Below are 16705 nucleotides of genomic sequence, written 5' to 3' on the forward strand. Positions count from 1 at the left end.
TCCATTAGATGAGCTGGGTCTGGTCTTATTGACATATAAGACATTGTTTCTGGTAGCTGTCACTACGGCAAAGCGCATGTCTGAAATTCATGCATTTTCCTGCGATGAAAATCACTTTCAAGTGTTTCACGACAGGGTGATCTTGAGACCTAGACAAGAGTTTCTACCTAAAGTCGTCTCGAATTTCCACATCCTACAGGAAATTGTTATTCCTTCCTTTTATCCTTCTCCTTCTACGCCAGAAGAAGTGAAACTTCATGAATTGGATGTCAGGCAGTGCCTGCTTAAATACATAGAAGCCTCTAGGCTGTTTCGGAGGTCTCAACAGCTTTTTGTTCTACCTATTGGGTCCAGGAGAGGGGAGGCAGCCTCTACTTCCACCTTGAGACGTTGGATTTCCAATACCATAGTCAAGGCTTACCAGTTAAAAGACCTGGTTCCTCCTAGTAGGATCAAAGCACACTCTACGAGGGCCTTAGCAACATCATGGGCTAACTGGGCAGAGGTTCCATCTGAAGACATCTGTAAGGCAGCTACGTGGTCTTCTCCTCTCACTTTCATCAAACACTATAAGCTGGATTTGGCTTCGGCCTCTACGTCCTTTGGTAGAGGTGTTCTGTCCTCTGTTGAATCTATATAGAGTAAAATATTTTTTTCAGCATCATCTGGTGAATGTGTTTGTCTTGTTTTTTCCCACCCTATGGTGAAGCTTGGGTATTACCCATAAGTGATGCTGCCATGATTAGCCAGGAATACGGAAAATTTTATCATACTTACCGTAATTTTCTTTTCCTGGCTATTATTCATGGCAGCATCAACGAACCCCCCCTTGTTTTTGTTTTTTGCTTTAGGACTAGACTGTGGGATGGAAGGAGGAGGGACCTTTTATACCCAGCCTGGTCTGATTAATTGATTTTATCCTGTCCTGTTCCTGATTAGGGCGGAGCTACCCATAAGTGATGCTGCCATGAATAATAGCCAGGAAAAGAAAATTACGGTAAGTATGATAAAATTTTCCGTATTATTTGGCAGGGAGTACAAAGCACTCTCCTCTTCTAGGATAATGCACCAAAAAAACTTGTGATTTGTAAATAATGTCACCATCAGGTCAGTGAGCTGACGGAACACTGTGCAGACAGTCACCATGCATGGAACAATATTCTCATAAGGAAGTTGTCTTTACCATGGTCACTGCAACCTGTTGGATCACGGACATTGTTGGGGACACAGCATACCCACAGCAGGAAGATTTCAGTGACAGGCATACTGGTTTATCCCTGGCTCACCTATATTGTACAGCATAGATGGGATAACTTCTAACAACCTCTGTCTGCCTACTAAATGGGACAACTGAACAGATGGGTTTTATTATTTTTGGTGTTTGCCGTTTCTTCTCCTATAATATATTTTTGAAATCATTGGTATGTAATCCATTTTTTACTGTCTTTAATTCATGTCATGAGATGTCTTTTAGTATGTTTGTGATAAATATTTGCCCCTCCTTGTTTCTATATATGATCTATTTTGTTTCTCATGACAAACATTTAAAAAATGTGTGATAGTTTTGGGGATAGAATGGTAAATACTATAATTACCTTAATGTCAAACCTTCTTTTTTTTTTTTTTTTTTTTTTTTTTTAGAAATGATGATTATAGAGGATAATTTATTAGGTATTTGAGGCATTTGCATGTGTAAACACATCTAACATATATGGGCCTGTGGAATTTCTAGTTAGCAAGAGTTTTCCAAATTATGGTGATGGCATAGTATAATATTTCTAAAGTATCTATCTTTCAGTGTTTCTTTCTCTGGCTCTGCTTCTTCTCCCCAACTCCTCTCTGGTGGTGTCACCCAAGGTTCAGTCCTTGGTCCCCTACTGTTCTCTATCTATACTGCCTCCATTGGTAAACTCATCAGCTCCTTTTGGCTTCCAATATAATTTCTATGCGGATGACACGCAAATCTACCTCATGATCTCTCCCTGTCGCTCTTGACGAGTGTCTCTGACTGCCTCTTTGCTATTTCTAACTTAAACTCAACTTGACCAAAACTGAAATTCTAGTCTTTCCTCCCTCAAGTGTGGCTACTCCTGTGTCTGTCTCCCTCCAAGTTAACGGTGCTACCATCCGCTCCACCACGCAGGCTCCCTGCCTAGGTGTTCTCTTTGACTCTGACCTCTCCTTCACGCCTCATGTTAAGTCTATGGCCAAATCCTGTCATTTCCATCTTAAAAACATTGCGTGCATCCAACCCTAATTAACGCCAGATGCGACTAAGATACTGGTCCATTCCACTGTCATTTCTCGCCTTGACTACTGTAATCTGCTTCTCAGTGGTTTTATGTGTTCCCAACTTGCGCCGTTAGTCCATAATTAATGCGGCGGCGAGGCTCCCATGCCTCACCCTTCTGTCAGTCCCCACATTGGCTTCCTGTAAGATATAGGGCTCAATTTAAAATTCTGGTTCTTGCTTTCAAATCTCTACATAATGCTGCACCCACCTATCTATCCTCCCTAATACACAAGTATGTCCCATCTAGACCCTTACGCTCTGCTGAAGACTTACGTCTATCTTCTGTCCGTACTCCCACCTCTGATGCTCGCCTTCAAGATTTCTCGAGGGCTGCACCGTTCCTGTGGAACTCGCTTCCCTCCTCCGTTAGATGCTCACCCAGTCTCCACTACTTCAAAAAAATAATTAAAAACCCACTTCATCATAAAAGCGTATCAAATAAACTGTTAATAGCTCCCGACTGATTCCTCTCTCGCAAGTGTCATTAGTCTAATCATATCCTTACATTTTGTGTCACTTTACCCCACTCCCTCTAGCATGTAAGCTCATTGAGCAGGGCCCTCAACCCCTCTGTTCCTGTGTGTCAAACTTGTCTGGTTACAACTACATGTCTGTTCGTCCACCCGCTGTAAAGCGCTGCAGAATTTGTTGGTGCTATATGAATAACAAAATAATAATAATGATACCTCCTCCCCTTGTCCTGTCTATGTTGGAGTTCCTCAAGGCTCTGTCCTTGGTCCCCTTCTATTTTCTCTTTATACTGCCTCTCTTGGCAAACTTATTACCTCTTTTGGATTCCATTACCACCTGTACGCTGATGACACCCATATATATCTCTCCTGCCCAGACCTCTCTCCTGCCCAGACCTCTCTCCTGCCGTCCTGCAATGTGTCACTGCTTGCCTTTCTTCCATCTATGACTGGATGTCCTCCCGCTTTCTGAAACTCAATCTCTCTAAAACGGAACTCCTTGTCTTTCCTCCTCCTAATACTGATCCTCCTCTTTCGCTCTCCCCTTAAGTTCGTGGTATCCACATAAGTCCATCCTTGCAAGCGCGCTGTCTTGGCGTCATACTTGATTCTGGCCTCACCTTTGAGCCTCACATCCAGTGTGTTGCCAAATCCTGTAGATTCAATCTTAAAAACATAGCCCGCACCCACCCCTTTCTTACACAAGATGCTACCAAGGAGCTTGTCCATGCTCTAGTAATTTCCTTCATGGATTATTGTAACCCTCTCCTAATTGGTCTTCCCAAAAGCCGTATTGCACCGCTACAGTCTGTAATGAATGCTGCCGCCAGACTGATTTTCCTCTCTAGTCGGTACCCCACACCTCACCCCTCTGTCAGGCCTTACATTGGCTTCCTGTAGCCTAAAGGAGGCAATTCAAGGTACTAATTCACACCTATAAAGCACTGAACAATTCTAGCTCCTCTTCACAGATCCATAGTTATGTCCCTTCTCAGTCTCTCGCTCTGCCCGTGACCTTCTCCTGTTCGTTGTTCGCACCCGTACGGCCAACTCACGCTAGCAGGACTTCTCATAAACAGCATCCTTACTATGCTGCTTACCAGCAGTTGCCTGGATGCCTCTGTGCAGAGCTTTCCCTGTCTCTACCCTGCGCTGCTCTCTATGACCCAGGAGGAAGTCCTCCCAGCACAGTGCTCTCTCTGGCTGCAAGTGGGAAAAGGGTGGAACAATCCACAGTGACAGTGCTGCTGTTGCAGCTTGTAAAGGGAGACCCAGTGTTCCCGCTTCCATTTCAATTGGGGGGGCACTGCATGATGTAGGGGGAGCCATGCCCCCCCCCCCCCCCCCAGTGATGCCACTGTGTCTGCTCTTTGTCATGCCTTGAAGTACCACATCTCTAAAGACCAGTGAAACATCTAGTTATCTCCGCTTTTTCATCTTTCCTCTCCTTTTTTTGTAAATTCTTGCCTATATTCTACAAGTTCTAATTACGGCAATTAGTCATCTTGAACTTCATTTTCAGAGTAACCAATGTAATCATTAAAACCCATAGCTCAGGACACGTAGGACAAGAAATATCTCAATGTCACCTGAAGACATCAAGACAATAAGGGGAAACAATTACTTTGAGCTATCTGCCTAAACAAAAGATTAACACATTAAAATGCTAAATATGTAGAAAACATTCTACCTATTCATACAAAAGTTGGACTAGGCCATTTTTTCTCAAGAATGCTTAAATTCTCAAATGAAACTCTGGTGATGAGGAAAGTGTGTTAAAGTCTGAAAGATTTATTGAGAAGCAAAGTATTTAAAATAAACTGGAAAGACAAGTGCAACAGGAACATTTGCATCTGCCTTGACCGCCACAGTTTCTTTTTTGTTGTTAATCAATATTTTATTGTGTACAAAAAGTCAAATTCCAGCAATATAACCTGCTTACAGTCTTCGGTATATAAGATGTCAACTACAGTAAATAGGAGTCAATCAAGCACAGTATATCATATATTGGCTTTCAATCCTACCACATGTATGTTTTAATGGCAACACAAGTTAATAGATAGCTAGAATTACACATCTCTTTGGCATTATTTTACACAACATATGTTTGGTAAAAAATGTAAACTTAAATTATGTTCTAAAATATATACATGGAAAAAGGGGGGAGGACTAAAAGTCTGAGAGAGTGGCCCTCTCACCTGTGTCTCACCCCATATGAGCTAAATAAGGATTGGAGGCTTTCCATTCTTTTAAATTTCCGTGCCATAGAGGAGGTCAACCACTGTGCCCATTTAGCCATGTAAGCCTCCAGTTTGCCTCTTGCACTAAAATTCAGTTGTCTCCCGTAGTTCCTCCATGCAATCCTTCCACAACTCCTGGGAAGGCATGTCAGGTCTACCTAAAAAATAATGGTATTAAACTTTTTGATGGTCATTGACTTTATTCGTGAGGTCGTGTGGTGGAGGAAAAAGAGTTCCAGATGGAAAGGCGGAGGTCTGTCATGCAAAATGGAATACATTTTCAGCCAAGATGTGGGCAAGCCAACCAAATATAAAGGGTAGTGCCCTCTGAGCCTAAGCATCTCCAGCAACAACCAGTGCAAGAGGGATCGAACAACTGACATGTCTATGGGGTTCTGTATCAAAGACTCATCAATTTAGATACGGTTTCTTGAATCTTACTAGATAATGAGCATACCTACCAAACATCTGTATGTAAAAGGGCAAGTGTATAGATCAGCAGATAGCAATGAGATTTTATTAATTACATATCTGGAATGTTTCCTGTAACAGGGGTAGTCTTTCATTCTGAAGGATCTAAAATATCCACAGAGCTGAAGAAAGGCTTGTGACTAAGATATGGAAAGCTGCTTTTGCCCAGTGGAGAAGACCATTCAGACTGTGAGTGAGTGGCCACAGCTAAGAGATAGGAAGGAGGTAATCAACTTTATTATCAACACCACGACCCGACCACGGCAATTATCTAACACCATAAACATACACAATGCATCCACTTCACAAACACAGACACTGCATCCACTACACACTCTGCATCCACTACACAAACACACTGCATCCACTGCACAAATACACACACTGCATCCACTACACAAAAACACTGCATCCACTGCACAAATACACACACTGCATTCACTACACACACTGCATCCACTGCACAAACACAGACACTGCATCCACTATACAAATGCAGAAACTGCATCCACGACACAGATTGCATCCACTGCACACACTGCACAAACACAGACACTGCATCCAGTACACAAACATAGACACTGCATCAACTATACACACTGCATCCACACACACACTACATCCACTATAAACAAACTGTATTGACTTTACTTATCCTTGTAGGTGGTAAGTGAGCTTCAGGGGCCAGGCGTTGAACTGTGTAAGGGGCCCAAAATTTTTGATGGCAGACCTGATGAAACCTAATACACTTATTTCATGATACCTTCCTCTGCACTATGTTGCTTACCAAAAGAAAATATATTTAGAAATAAAAAATTAAAAACATCCATCCGGGACCCAAGAATTTGGTTTGAAGGCTTCAAATTCCCTTTGTCTATTACCGGTCCAGATATTGTTACCATGTGAGTTCAACTATCTGCAATTAACTTACCCAATACATAGCCAAACAAGAAACAGACATGACTCCAAGCAAACAAATGAATACTGCAAAACATTTCTAAAGTAAAACTGCATACAAAAATAGTGCTCAGTTCTAACTAAGCGCTATGGTTGAATGTAATATGTTAAAGGATTTTGCTGTATGTTTTGTTTGCATAAAACCAGTGAAACAAGAAAAAAAATCATACGTGCGTGATATGTATATGTGCACATATACCTGCCAAATAAATCACAGCAATGACACATTCAAGGCTTCCGATATCAGAAAACAACTCACAAATTAATCTATTTGTCTGCCAAAGAAGAATGCAGGCCACGCATTAACCCAATATGTGACAAAACACAAGTCACTGAGCCATTGCAACTAGCTGTAAAGAGATACTAACACATTACTTGGTGTAACCCATGCAGAGTGTTAATATTTAATAAAAAGAACACTCCACTGTTAAAAACGATATTCAGTTATAACATTTGGAGTGTTCCATTGCTTCACTAAATACCATGCACGCTCCTCCCATAAACAGAAAAATAAAGATTACTCTTCTTTTTCACCAGTGGCAAGTCTTCTCATGTCACTGCTCCGCTGCATCCCCCGGGAGACTGTCAGAGATGACAGTCTGCCTTTACTGTCGAAGCAAAATTGGTGAATGCATTAATCAGATGTGACTATGGCAGCAATTGCCCAATAGAATGCTTCTCATAGGTGAAGCATTGGACTAATTTTTTTCTATGGAAGCCATGACTTCTAATTGCATGATTGTTCGAGTGGAGTGAACCTGGAAGCCCTCCTTGCTGTCACTTATTTGCCAATGAGATGTTCCTAAATAAAGCCAATAAAGTGTCCATTTCTTCAAAGTGGCACATTTATGAATTGGGACACAGGAGGCCTCCTAATAACCTCTAAAGCGTTTCAGCAAGCGGAAGTGGTTAAGGGTCTGTCCCTTTAAAGTGGCATAAATGCCCCATTACAAGTTCAGTCTCCCTTCCTCTTTAATGGGTACCTGTCATTTAACTTGTGCTTTTTTTAAAAAGAGCATAACATTTTATCTATGCATTGTGCTAGCAGGTTTTCCAGCAAATGTAAGTTTTATAGCTATTTAAATTTCTTGTAAGTGTCTGCAATCAGGACAAATCATGGTAGACAGCAGGTGGGTGTTACAGAAGGCCCACAACAATGAGGACATGGCAGCGCTGGATTGGAGGTGAGGTGAATTAATTCATATTTGGGCATGGCTACTGCCGATTTGATACCGGAGAAACTGACGGAAGCCAAACACAGAGAAGTGGACACAGGTTTCTTCAGGAAGGAAGAGATCTTTATTCGATTCACCGACCGGGGCTCAGATGGACTAGCGTCACCACAACAAACAGTCTGAGCCCAGAACTGACTGTGTAAATGCATGATATAGACATATAGCTCCTCCTATAGTTAACTCTACCCACATATACTCTTTACCCAATCAGCTGAACAAAGCCTAACTTCCCTTACCTGTTAGACCACATGGCTCACCCAGAACAATGGAGGAGGGGAAGTGTTTTCAGTTCCTGCAATCCTGCACTTGCTCAGTACACTGTTGATTGTATCTTAGCTACGTGTAACTGACTAACTGATACACCAACATACACATATGCCACGTGGAAATCTCGGCCTACTAAATTTAATTTCTACCAAGCTTCCACCACAGATTGACATTGCATATTGCTGCCTAGTTTGTTGTCGATAACAATTTCCAAATCCTTCTCATGTGTTCCCTAATTCACTACCTTTTAGGGTGTACTTTCATTACTTTACTCTACTCTTTCTATCTATCATCTATCCATCTATCTTTTAGAATGCACAAATGTGGACAGAGTTTCCAAATCTTCGGGTAACAGTTGACTTCTGTCTCCCAAAACAAACAAGTCACCTTTTGCCTTATGGAATTTCTTGGTGCAACATAAATAAAGGATAAGCAAAAGACTAAAGGACATTATTAAACAGGAAAACTGGAAATATACAAAGTGGCCATGCAAATCAATGTATAACTTTTTTGATACGTGTTTGTCTGGATTTTTTTGTTATTCTGTCTCGCACTGTTAAAATACACCTACCATTAAAATTATAGACCAATCATTTCTTTGTCAGTGGGCATACGTTCAAAATCAGCAGGGGATCAAATACATTTTTTAAATCACTGTATTTTTCATAGAGGAGCAATACCTGACAGTGTATCTAAAAGCACCTATGTCCATGGAGATCTGAGCAAGTTAACTTAAAAGAACTATATATATTGTTACCTCCGTGCTGGCCCCGCCTCCTTGGCTGAGATCACCAGTATTGATGATCTCAGCCAATTGAATGCTTTCTCATAGGAAAGCATTAGGAGGCCAGTGCTTATGAGTGGCAAAATGCTGTGCTGTGTCAATCAGATGATCTCTATGAAACCATCTCATTGAAATAGCCAAGTTAAACTTGGCTATTTGTGCAGAAGCTCCTCTAGTGAATGTCAGTGCATTTAAACACTGCAATGTGAACATTGACATTCCTCCAGAATGGCAATTCTTTACATTGCAAGGTAAAATGAGAGGGACATGGCACACAGACCACTTAATTGAGAAGAAATGGTGTGGGTGCCAATAGTGTCCCGTATCATATCCATCCACACTGGTACCTCATCTAATGGTTTCACACATCATCATTACGACTGTTTATATAATCCATCAAATGGAATACCTCCCAACATTTCAAGTGGACAAAGAGGGACACTTTAATTTTAGGGATGTTACTGGAGGTGTGGTCTAGGGCAGGTTTGTTTATGCAACTAAAATGTGATTTAAAACAAGAACAGTGTGTCTTATTTACATAGACTGATTTCTAAAGACATTTATTGTTGTTTAAGGACACATTACTGTCAGTAATAATGCTCTGAAACTCTGTCATACACTCAGACACACCAACAATATGGAACTCCTAGAAAAAGGGGGACATTAGGAACAGACACTTGGGAGGTCTGACATGAGCAAAGGTGGAATAATTGGAGGTTCAGTTATTCCAAATGATCAACCAGTGTTCTCTGAATATGAAACCTAAGGATAAATATGTATGCTTAACAGGTCACAATAAATCCCAGCTAAGCAAGCGTCTTGAATAATTATTCCAAGTTAAATGCACATCACCTGGAGCATTTTTCATAACTGTCGTCTTAACCCCATACAATTACCAGATTTTACTAATTACATGACGTAAAGTCATGATTTTATTAAGGACACGGAGGCGAGTATTAGGCTTTATCTCTTTCTTTATTCCTCAGCAGCAAAGAAAGGATATTGATATTTTTTAATATAGCAATAACAAAAAAACACAAATACCCCTAAGGGTTAACCATGTAACATTCCATATCTGTTAACCAATCGGATCAGTCCTTGTACTATGTCCCTTCATGTGACCTAATCTACTTCCTCTTTCTGACTGGTGCCGAAGCTGAACTCATCAACAGGAAAACTTTTCTCAAACTTGGATAATCTCCGGTAGAGGGTACCGATGAGTCTTCCGATAAAACTAGGAGATAGCGGATGATCCTGGTTGTTTCATCACAGTGTTAAGCTGTAGGAGACAGAGAGAGATATGGTAAAATATGTTCGAATATCGTTGTCATGCATATAAGCGATATCCATTTTTTAAAACAGCATTCATATCTGAAACATTCCATTAGATTGTCAATTTACATCAATTATTCTTATATATAACTTTGAATCTGAACAGTCAACCACTCCAACCTGTTTATGAGCAATTGGGTGGGAAATTACATGTATTGCTTACCTTTCATTGGGCGGGCTAATACTCGCCTCCGTGTCCTTAATAAAATCATGACTTTACGTCATGTAATTAGTAAAATCTGGTAATTTTATTAAAGGACACGGAGGCTCATATTAGGCTAGTTTAAAGCTGTGAAACGACCATAGACGAGATATGTTCTGTTGGACGAAAGTAAAATTCCTTGAACGTCGATTCTCTGGACCAATCAGCTGTGCGGAGGAGGTCTTCCAGTCTACATCCGATGGAGAATGCTTTTGAAGCCATAGCACCTCTAGTAGAGTGTGCTCCATAAACTGATGTGTCGATGTGAGCAGCTGACATTATCCCTTTCACCCATCGTGCCAGAGTTCCTGTGGATACTGGATGATGAGGTTTCCTCACTGCCAAGAACAGGTCCGGTGTTGTTGGGTTCCGGAATGACTGGGTCCGTAGTTCGTATTCCCGCAGACATGCCACCGGGCAGAGGTTAGTGTTGTGAGGAAAGGAGGGGTAGAAGACTGAAGTGATTTTCGACTTCGTACGTCTGGTAATCGTAAACAGAACGCCATGTGGGGTGAAGGATCGTGCATCGATATCCAGGGCCCGCACGTCTGATACTCTCTTGCAGGAAATTAAGCACAGGAGCATCGCTAATTTTGCTGACACTTGTTTGAGTGTGAGGTCTGAGTTTGGAGGCCAGTCTTGCAACAGACGAAGGACCATATTCACATCCCATAATGTCGTGTAGCGAGGTTGTGGTGGCCGTGCAAATTTCATGCCTCGTAATAGGCGACAAATTAATAAATGTTTCCCGGCCGGGGAGCCTTCCCAACCGTTGTGTCCAGCTGAAATCGCTGACCTGTACACGTTTATGGTGCGGTATGCCAAACCTTGTTCGTAAAGGGTAGTCAGGAAACCCAGCACCTGATTTACAGGAGCACATATGGGATCCACGTGTTGTTCCACGCACCAACTATACCATGTGTTCCAGGCATGAGTATAGGCTCGTCTTGTCCCTGGGGCCCAAGCTCCTGCCAATAAGTCCAAAGTTGCTTGTGAAACGTTTGGCACGGACCAGGGTCCCCTGAGAGGAGCCATGTTATGAGTCTGAGATGGCCTTGCACTAGGAGTGGGTGAGAGTTCCCATCGGGGTCTGACAATAATTCCGTGCCTCCAGGGATCAATCGGGGAAGGTCGATCGACATTTCCATGAGTGAAGGGAACCATGGCTGTGCCGTCCAAAATGGCGTTATTAATACCAACGATGTTCGGGAGCGCTGTAGGTGTAGGAGAGTTCGCGCTATGAGTGAGAAAGGAGGAAAGGCGTATAGCCTGTTGTTCGGCCAATTTTGTAGGAAGGCATCCACTGCCGTGGCGTCTGGGTCCGGTCTCCAGCTGAAGAATGAGGGAAGTTGAGCATTCAGCCGGGAGGCAAAAAGGTCGATGTGCATAGGTCCCCAGAGTTGGTGAAGCCTCTGGAATGTTGTGCGATTCAGTCTCCAGGCGCTGTTGTCTCTTAGGTGTCTGGAATTCCAATCCGCTACGGTGTTTGAGAGACCTGGGAGGTATTCCGCCTGTACTGATATGTTGCGACTCAGGCAGAAATACCAAAATTCTTTCGCTAGATTTGTGAGTGTTGCGGATCTCGTGCCACCCAGGTGGTTGATGTAGCGAACGGCCGATATATTGTCCATGCGCAGAAGTATGGAGCAATCGGTCGTGTGTCCGAGGAGACTCCGGAGGGCAAATGACCCGGCTAGAAGTTCCAAACCGTTGATGTGGAGTTCTTTTTCTTCTGAAGACCATTTTCCACCTGTAGAGGTAGGACCACAACGAGCTCCCCATCCCAGTCTGCTCGCGTCGGATTCTATGACGAGATCCGGAGTTGTTCCGAAGATTGCCCTGCCATTCCATGCTTCCATGTGTTGAAGCCACCATGCCAGCTCCTCTTTTGCCGCGCAGTCTAGAGGTATAGAATCGGAATAGGATTGACCCAAGTGTAGGTGGGTGGTTTTGAGTTGTTGCAGGGATCTGTAGTGTAGTGGTCCTGGGAAGATCGCTTGTATAGAGGCGGCTAACAGTCCAATTATCCTGGCTAGTTGTCGGAGGGTTAAGACCGGTCGTGTCAACGTCCTCCGGATTTCCTTCTTGATAAGTTTTACCTTCTTGGTAGGTAGACTGAGTGTTCCTTGGATTGCGTCTATATCGAAGCCCAGGAACTCGATCGAGTGGGAGGGTTGCAGGATCGATTTGTCCCAATTGATTAGGAAACCCAGATTTTGCAAAAGTGTTAACGCCCAGGATAGATGTTGGGTCAGGAGTTGGGTGTCCTGGGCCATGATCAGCATGTCGTCGAGGTATATGATGAGTCGTACACCTCTGCTGCGAAGGAGAGCGACCACCGGCTTCAGCAGCTTGGTGAAGCACCACGGGGCTGAGGACAGGCCGAAAGGGAGGCAGCGGAAGCGCCACATAGTCTGTTCCCATCGGAATTGAAGTAGGTGGTGACATTCCTCGGCAATCGGTATCGTGAGGTATGCGTCTTGGAGGTCCAATTTTACCATCCAGTCTCCCAATCGTAGCAAGTCCCGTAGGCAGTGTATCCCTTCCATCTTGAAGTGATGGTATGTGACAAAGGCGTTGAGAGGCCGTAGGTTTATTACTGGTCTGGTGCCCCCACCTTTCTTGGGTACTAGGAAGATGTTGCTTAGGAACCCGGGGGCGGTAGGTGAGACTTTGTATATCGCACCCTTCTCCTCTAGTGTGCGAATCTCTTTTGACACCAGATGTTTGTCTCGTGTGGAAAAGACAATCCGATGTGGCAGTGAGAGTTGGATTGGTTGCTGTGTGAATTCGATGTGATAGCCGCGAATGGTCTCTAGGACCCAGGCATCTGAGGTTAGGTTGTGCCAGGCCTCTTGAAAATGAAACAATCTGCCCCCCACCTGTGATAAGGAATGGGTGTGTAAAGAGAAGTGACTCACCATAAGGCCGGCGGCCATAGGAGGATCCCCTGGTTCCACGTGGGTGCCATGACCTGCCCCTGGTCGGGAAGAACGGTGATTGTGTCCTTGGTTCGGGCGGGTGGAAACGTGTTGTGGCGGAGCCTCGATAGCCCCGGAACGGAGTCCGGGAGGGGCGGCCGGACAGACGGCCCCGCTGTCTGCCGGCCCCACCAAAAACCTTATGCGAGAACACTCGCTTCATATTATGTTGTGCCTTATCCAGTGCCGTAAACGTGCTGACGTAATTGCCCAGGGTTTTAACAAAGTCGTCACCGAATAAGAGACCTTTTGCCTGTGTGCCAGGCTCGGAGATTGCCAGGTGTACTAGCTTTGGCTCAATCTTCATTAATATGGCTTTACGCCGTTCTGTGGCCAACGCGGTGTTGGCATTTCCAATCAGGCATATGCCCCTCTGAATCCATCCTCGGATGGCCATTAGGTCTATTGGGGTCCCCCCCGTAAGGGCTGCTTCGACCATGTCGAAGATTTTAGTTATAGGCCCGAGTATGTCCAGGGTCTTGTCCTGGCAATGCTTAAGGGAGTAATCCAATCCCTTTTTGGCCCTCCATCCTGACTTACCCAGGAACTGGGCGATCTTGGGATCCACCTCGGGGGTCGCGCAGGCCATGTCTGGGACAGTGGGGCGTGGGCATTCCGCCCTCAGTTTGTTCCTTGTGGCCTTGTCGAGGGGTTTCCTCACCCTGGTCGCTATGTAAATAGCCACATGGTTTGTGGGGTACCAGTCCGCTGAGCGCGGATTGTGCAAGGTGTCAGGGTCAAAGAGGGGTTCCCCTTGGGGGTCTAACACAGCGGATTCCTCCGTCTCTTGCTCAGCGTCCAGCGCTTGAGGCGCGGCTTTGCCGCGTTCGGGGGATGAGTCATCTGAGTCGATTGGGTCGATGTTATCGGACCCATCTGATACCTCCTCTGAGTCCGAATCAGAGTCGGACGAATCAAGTAGGGCTTTTGCCCTCTTCCAACTCCGCACCGTTTTTGCCCGGTGGGGGGCTCTTTTCCGTGGGAGCACCACGTCATCAGTCTCAACAGGGCGCAACCTGTCCGTCTTACTAGATTTGGAGGCAGCACCTGGTAGATGGTGCGATTTGCAAGTCGCCTTGCGGCCGCTAGGGACCACTGGCTTGCTATCAGAGGATATAGGGGGTGCAGAGCCCGGGTGTTGGCTGGATGCCCTTATAGCGGAGGAGATAGAGTGGGACAGGGTGTCCGACATCACCCCCATGGCATTATATATGGCCTGTGTCACTGACTTCTTCATAGTAGCATCCAGGAGCGCCTGGAACTCCTCTGAGTCTACGTGCTCCTGGGGTGCATCCCCAAATCCCCCAGTGGCAGCAGTGTCTGTAGACTGGGCTGCTGTATTACGCTTGCTGGGCTTAGTAGAAGTGGGGGGGGTGACAGTCAGTTTATCAGCAGGGGACTGCATACTGGCCAGGATATGTCACAGTAATTTTATACAATAATGTACTAACAGCAGAACTGTCACCAACGGACAGATGCACACTGACACCACTGCAGTGGTTTATGTATTCCAAACTAATTGGCTGAACGCTGTATACAAGTATACAGGCAGCTATGGCAAGGCACAGGCTATTAAGGCACAAATTCGCTAAATGGCACAAATAATATGGTAGCTTACCGAGTGTTCCCTCAGGAATGACTCCTGGGGGCACCGGTAAGCTGCCTGACAACACCCCTAGCCAATCAGCTCGCGCCCCTCCCTGACAGAATGGCGCGAGCGAAAAGAGCGGCAAATTTTGCCAACCCCAAGATGGCCGCCGCGATGCGCGAGAGCGCACTGCGCATGCGCGGGCGGTCTGAGTGGCGGTCAGAGTAATAGCCGACCGTCTGGCGGCTAAGAGACTCGTTCCGACCCGGGGAGGTGAGGGGGGGGCGGGAGGGGGATGCCTCGGGGTCCCGAGAGCGTCCCCCACTCGGTGGATAGTGATGGGAAAAAACGGGTTATAAACAACCCGAAAAGGCAGTGCAGGATGTGGCTTGCCCCAAGGGAGAGGCAAGTACCCTGCACGGAGGACAGATGGAGCAAACACAGAAAAAACACAAGTAATAGACAATCACATTAAAAGGCAAAATTTAAACATTAAAAGCACAGTAAAAGCACAGTAAATATAACAATTTGTCAGAGCTTAAAAATTATGTGGTACTTAGCTGAGGCAGCAGCAAAGAAAGAGGAAGTAGATTAGGTCACATGAAGGGACATAGTACAAGGACTGATCCGATTGGTTAACAGATATGGAATGTTACATGGTTAACCCTTAGGGGTATTTGTGTTTTTTTGTTTTTTTTTTATTTTTTTAAATTCTTTATTTTTATTGTGCATTGTGATAAATACAAATAGGCTCACAGTGCCCCAATAGTAATCCTCGAGCGTTTTACAAGCATAACAGTAGGAGCAATCAGTTAATAGGCACATTTTTGTAAAATAACTATAGCATGCCCTTCAAATTCGTTAAAACTTCGCTTTGGTGTGAATAGTAGTTTAGTAGTACTCGTTAACATTGCAACTGGTTATATTTTAAGAAAACATCTATATATCACGTTTGCTCTGTGTTGTATGTTATAAACATTACGTTCGATTACTCCTAACCATGTTGTGGTAGTTTAGTAGACCTGCGCTACCCAGTCCAGCAATTGCACTGCCAAACAACAGCAGATGGTATGGGAGGGTGCGCAATAAATGCGGCAAGAAGAGAAATAAAAAAGAAAAAGGAAAAAGAAAAAACCTGCTGGACTAAGTGGAGAGACCAATAATTAATAAGTAACCTAGACGTTTAGAAAAGTGTATACATGAGCGGGTTGAGATATTTCCGCACTAATGAGGCTAGTTAGGCAGGTTGGTAAAAAATATATACTATGAGGACATGTCTTACTGTGCAAGTACTGTCTAGCCTATACATCGGTATGATCCACCTTTGAGCTGTGATAATTTAGGCCTGACAGGCTCTAGCTAGCTTTTAACGTTCCTATTTCCTATTAACAAACAGTTCACCTGCCACAACAGCTGGTGTTTAAGCATTCAACAACATTAGCTCATATAATTTGTGTGTGAGAAGTGAAACGTCGTGAGGGTAAGTGTTACTAGTCGCGTCTGTCCCGGTGTGGGGGTCCTGCATTCCAGGCACCACGGCTGGGTTTTGGTGGGTCCTATGAAATACCTGATAGTGTGTCAGGTTAATGTGTGTGGAGTCAGTCGTTTGGCTATTACTGTGTTGTGGTCTAGTTCAAGGGGGGGGGGGTGATTCCTCCGGGTCTCGGTGGGTCGTGTGACCGTGTGATCTAATGGGGACTGTAGAGCCCCTTGCTGGTCGGGTTAATGCTCAGTAGTGTATATTGTGTGGGGGGTGTCATTCGGTCAGTAGACAGTTGGGGTCCAGTCTGGGTCTTGGCTTGCCTGTCCGTGATTATGTGCTGACATGTGGGGAGCTTGTGTACCATTTCTTCAGAAAGTTTTTAGAGTCCCTCAGGGTGAGATG

Source organism: Pelobates fuscus, chromosome 3 (genome assembly GCF_036172605.1).
Source record: "Pelobates fuscus isolate aPelFus1 chromosome 3, aPelFus1.pri, whole genome shotgun sequence".
Lineage (NCBI taxonomy): Eukaryota > Metazoa > Chordata > Amphibia > Anura > Pelobatidae > Pelobates > Pelobates fuscus.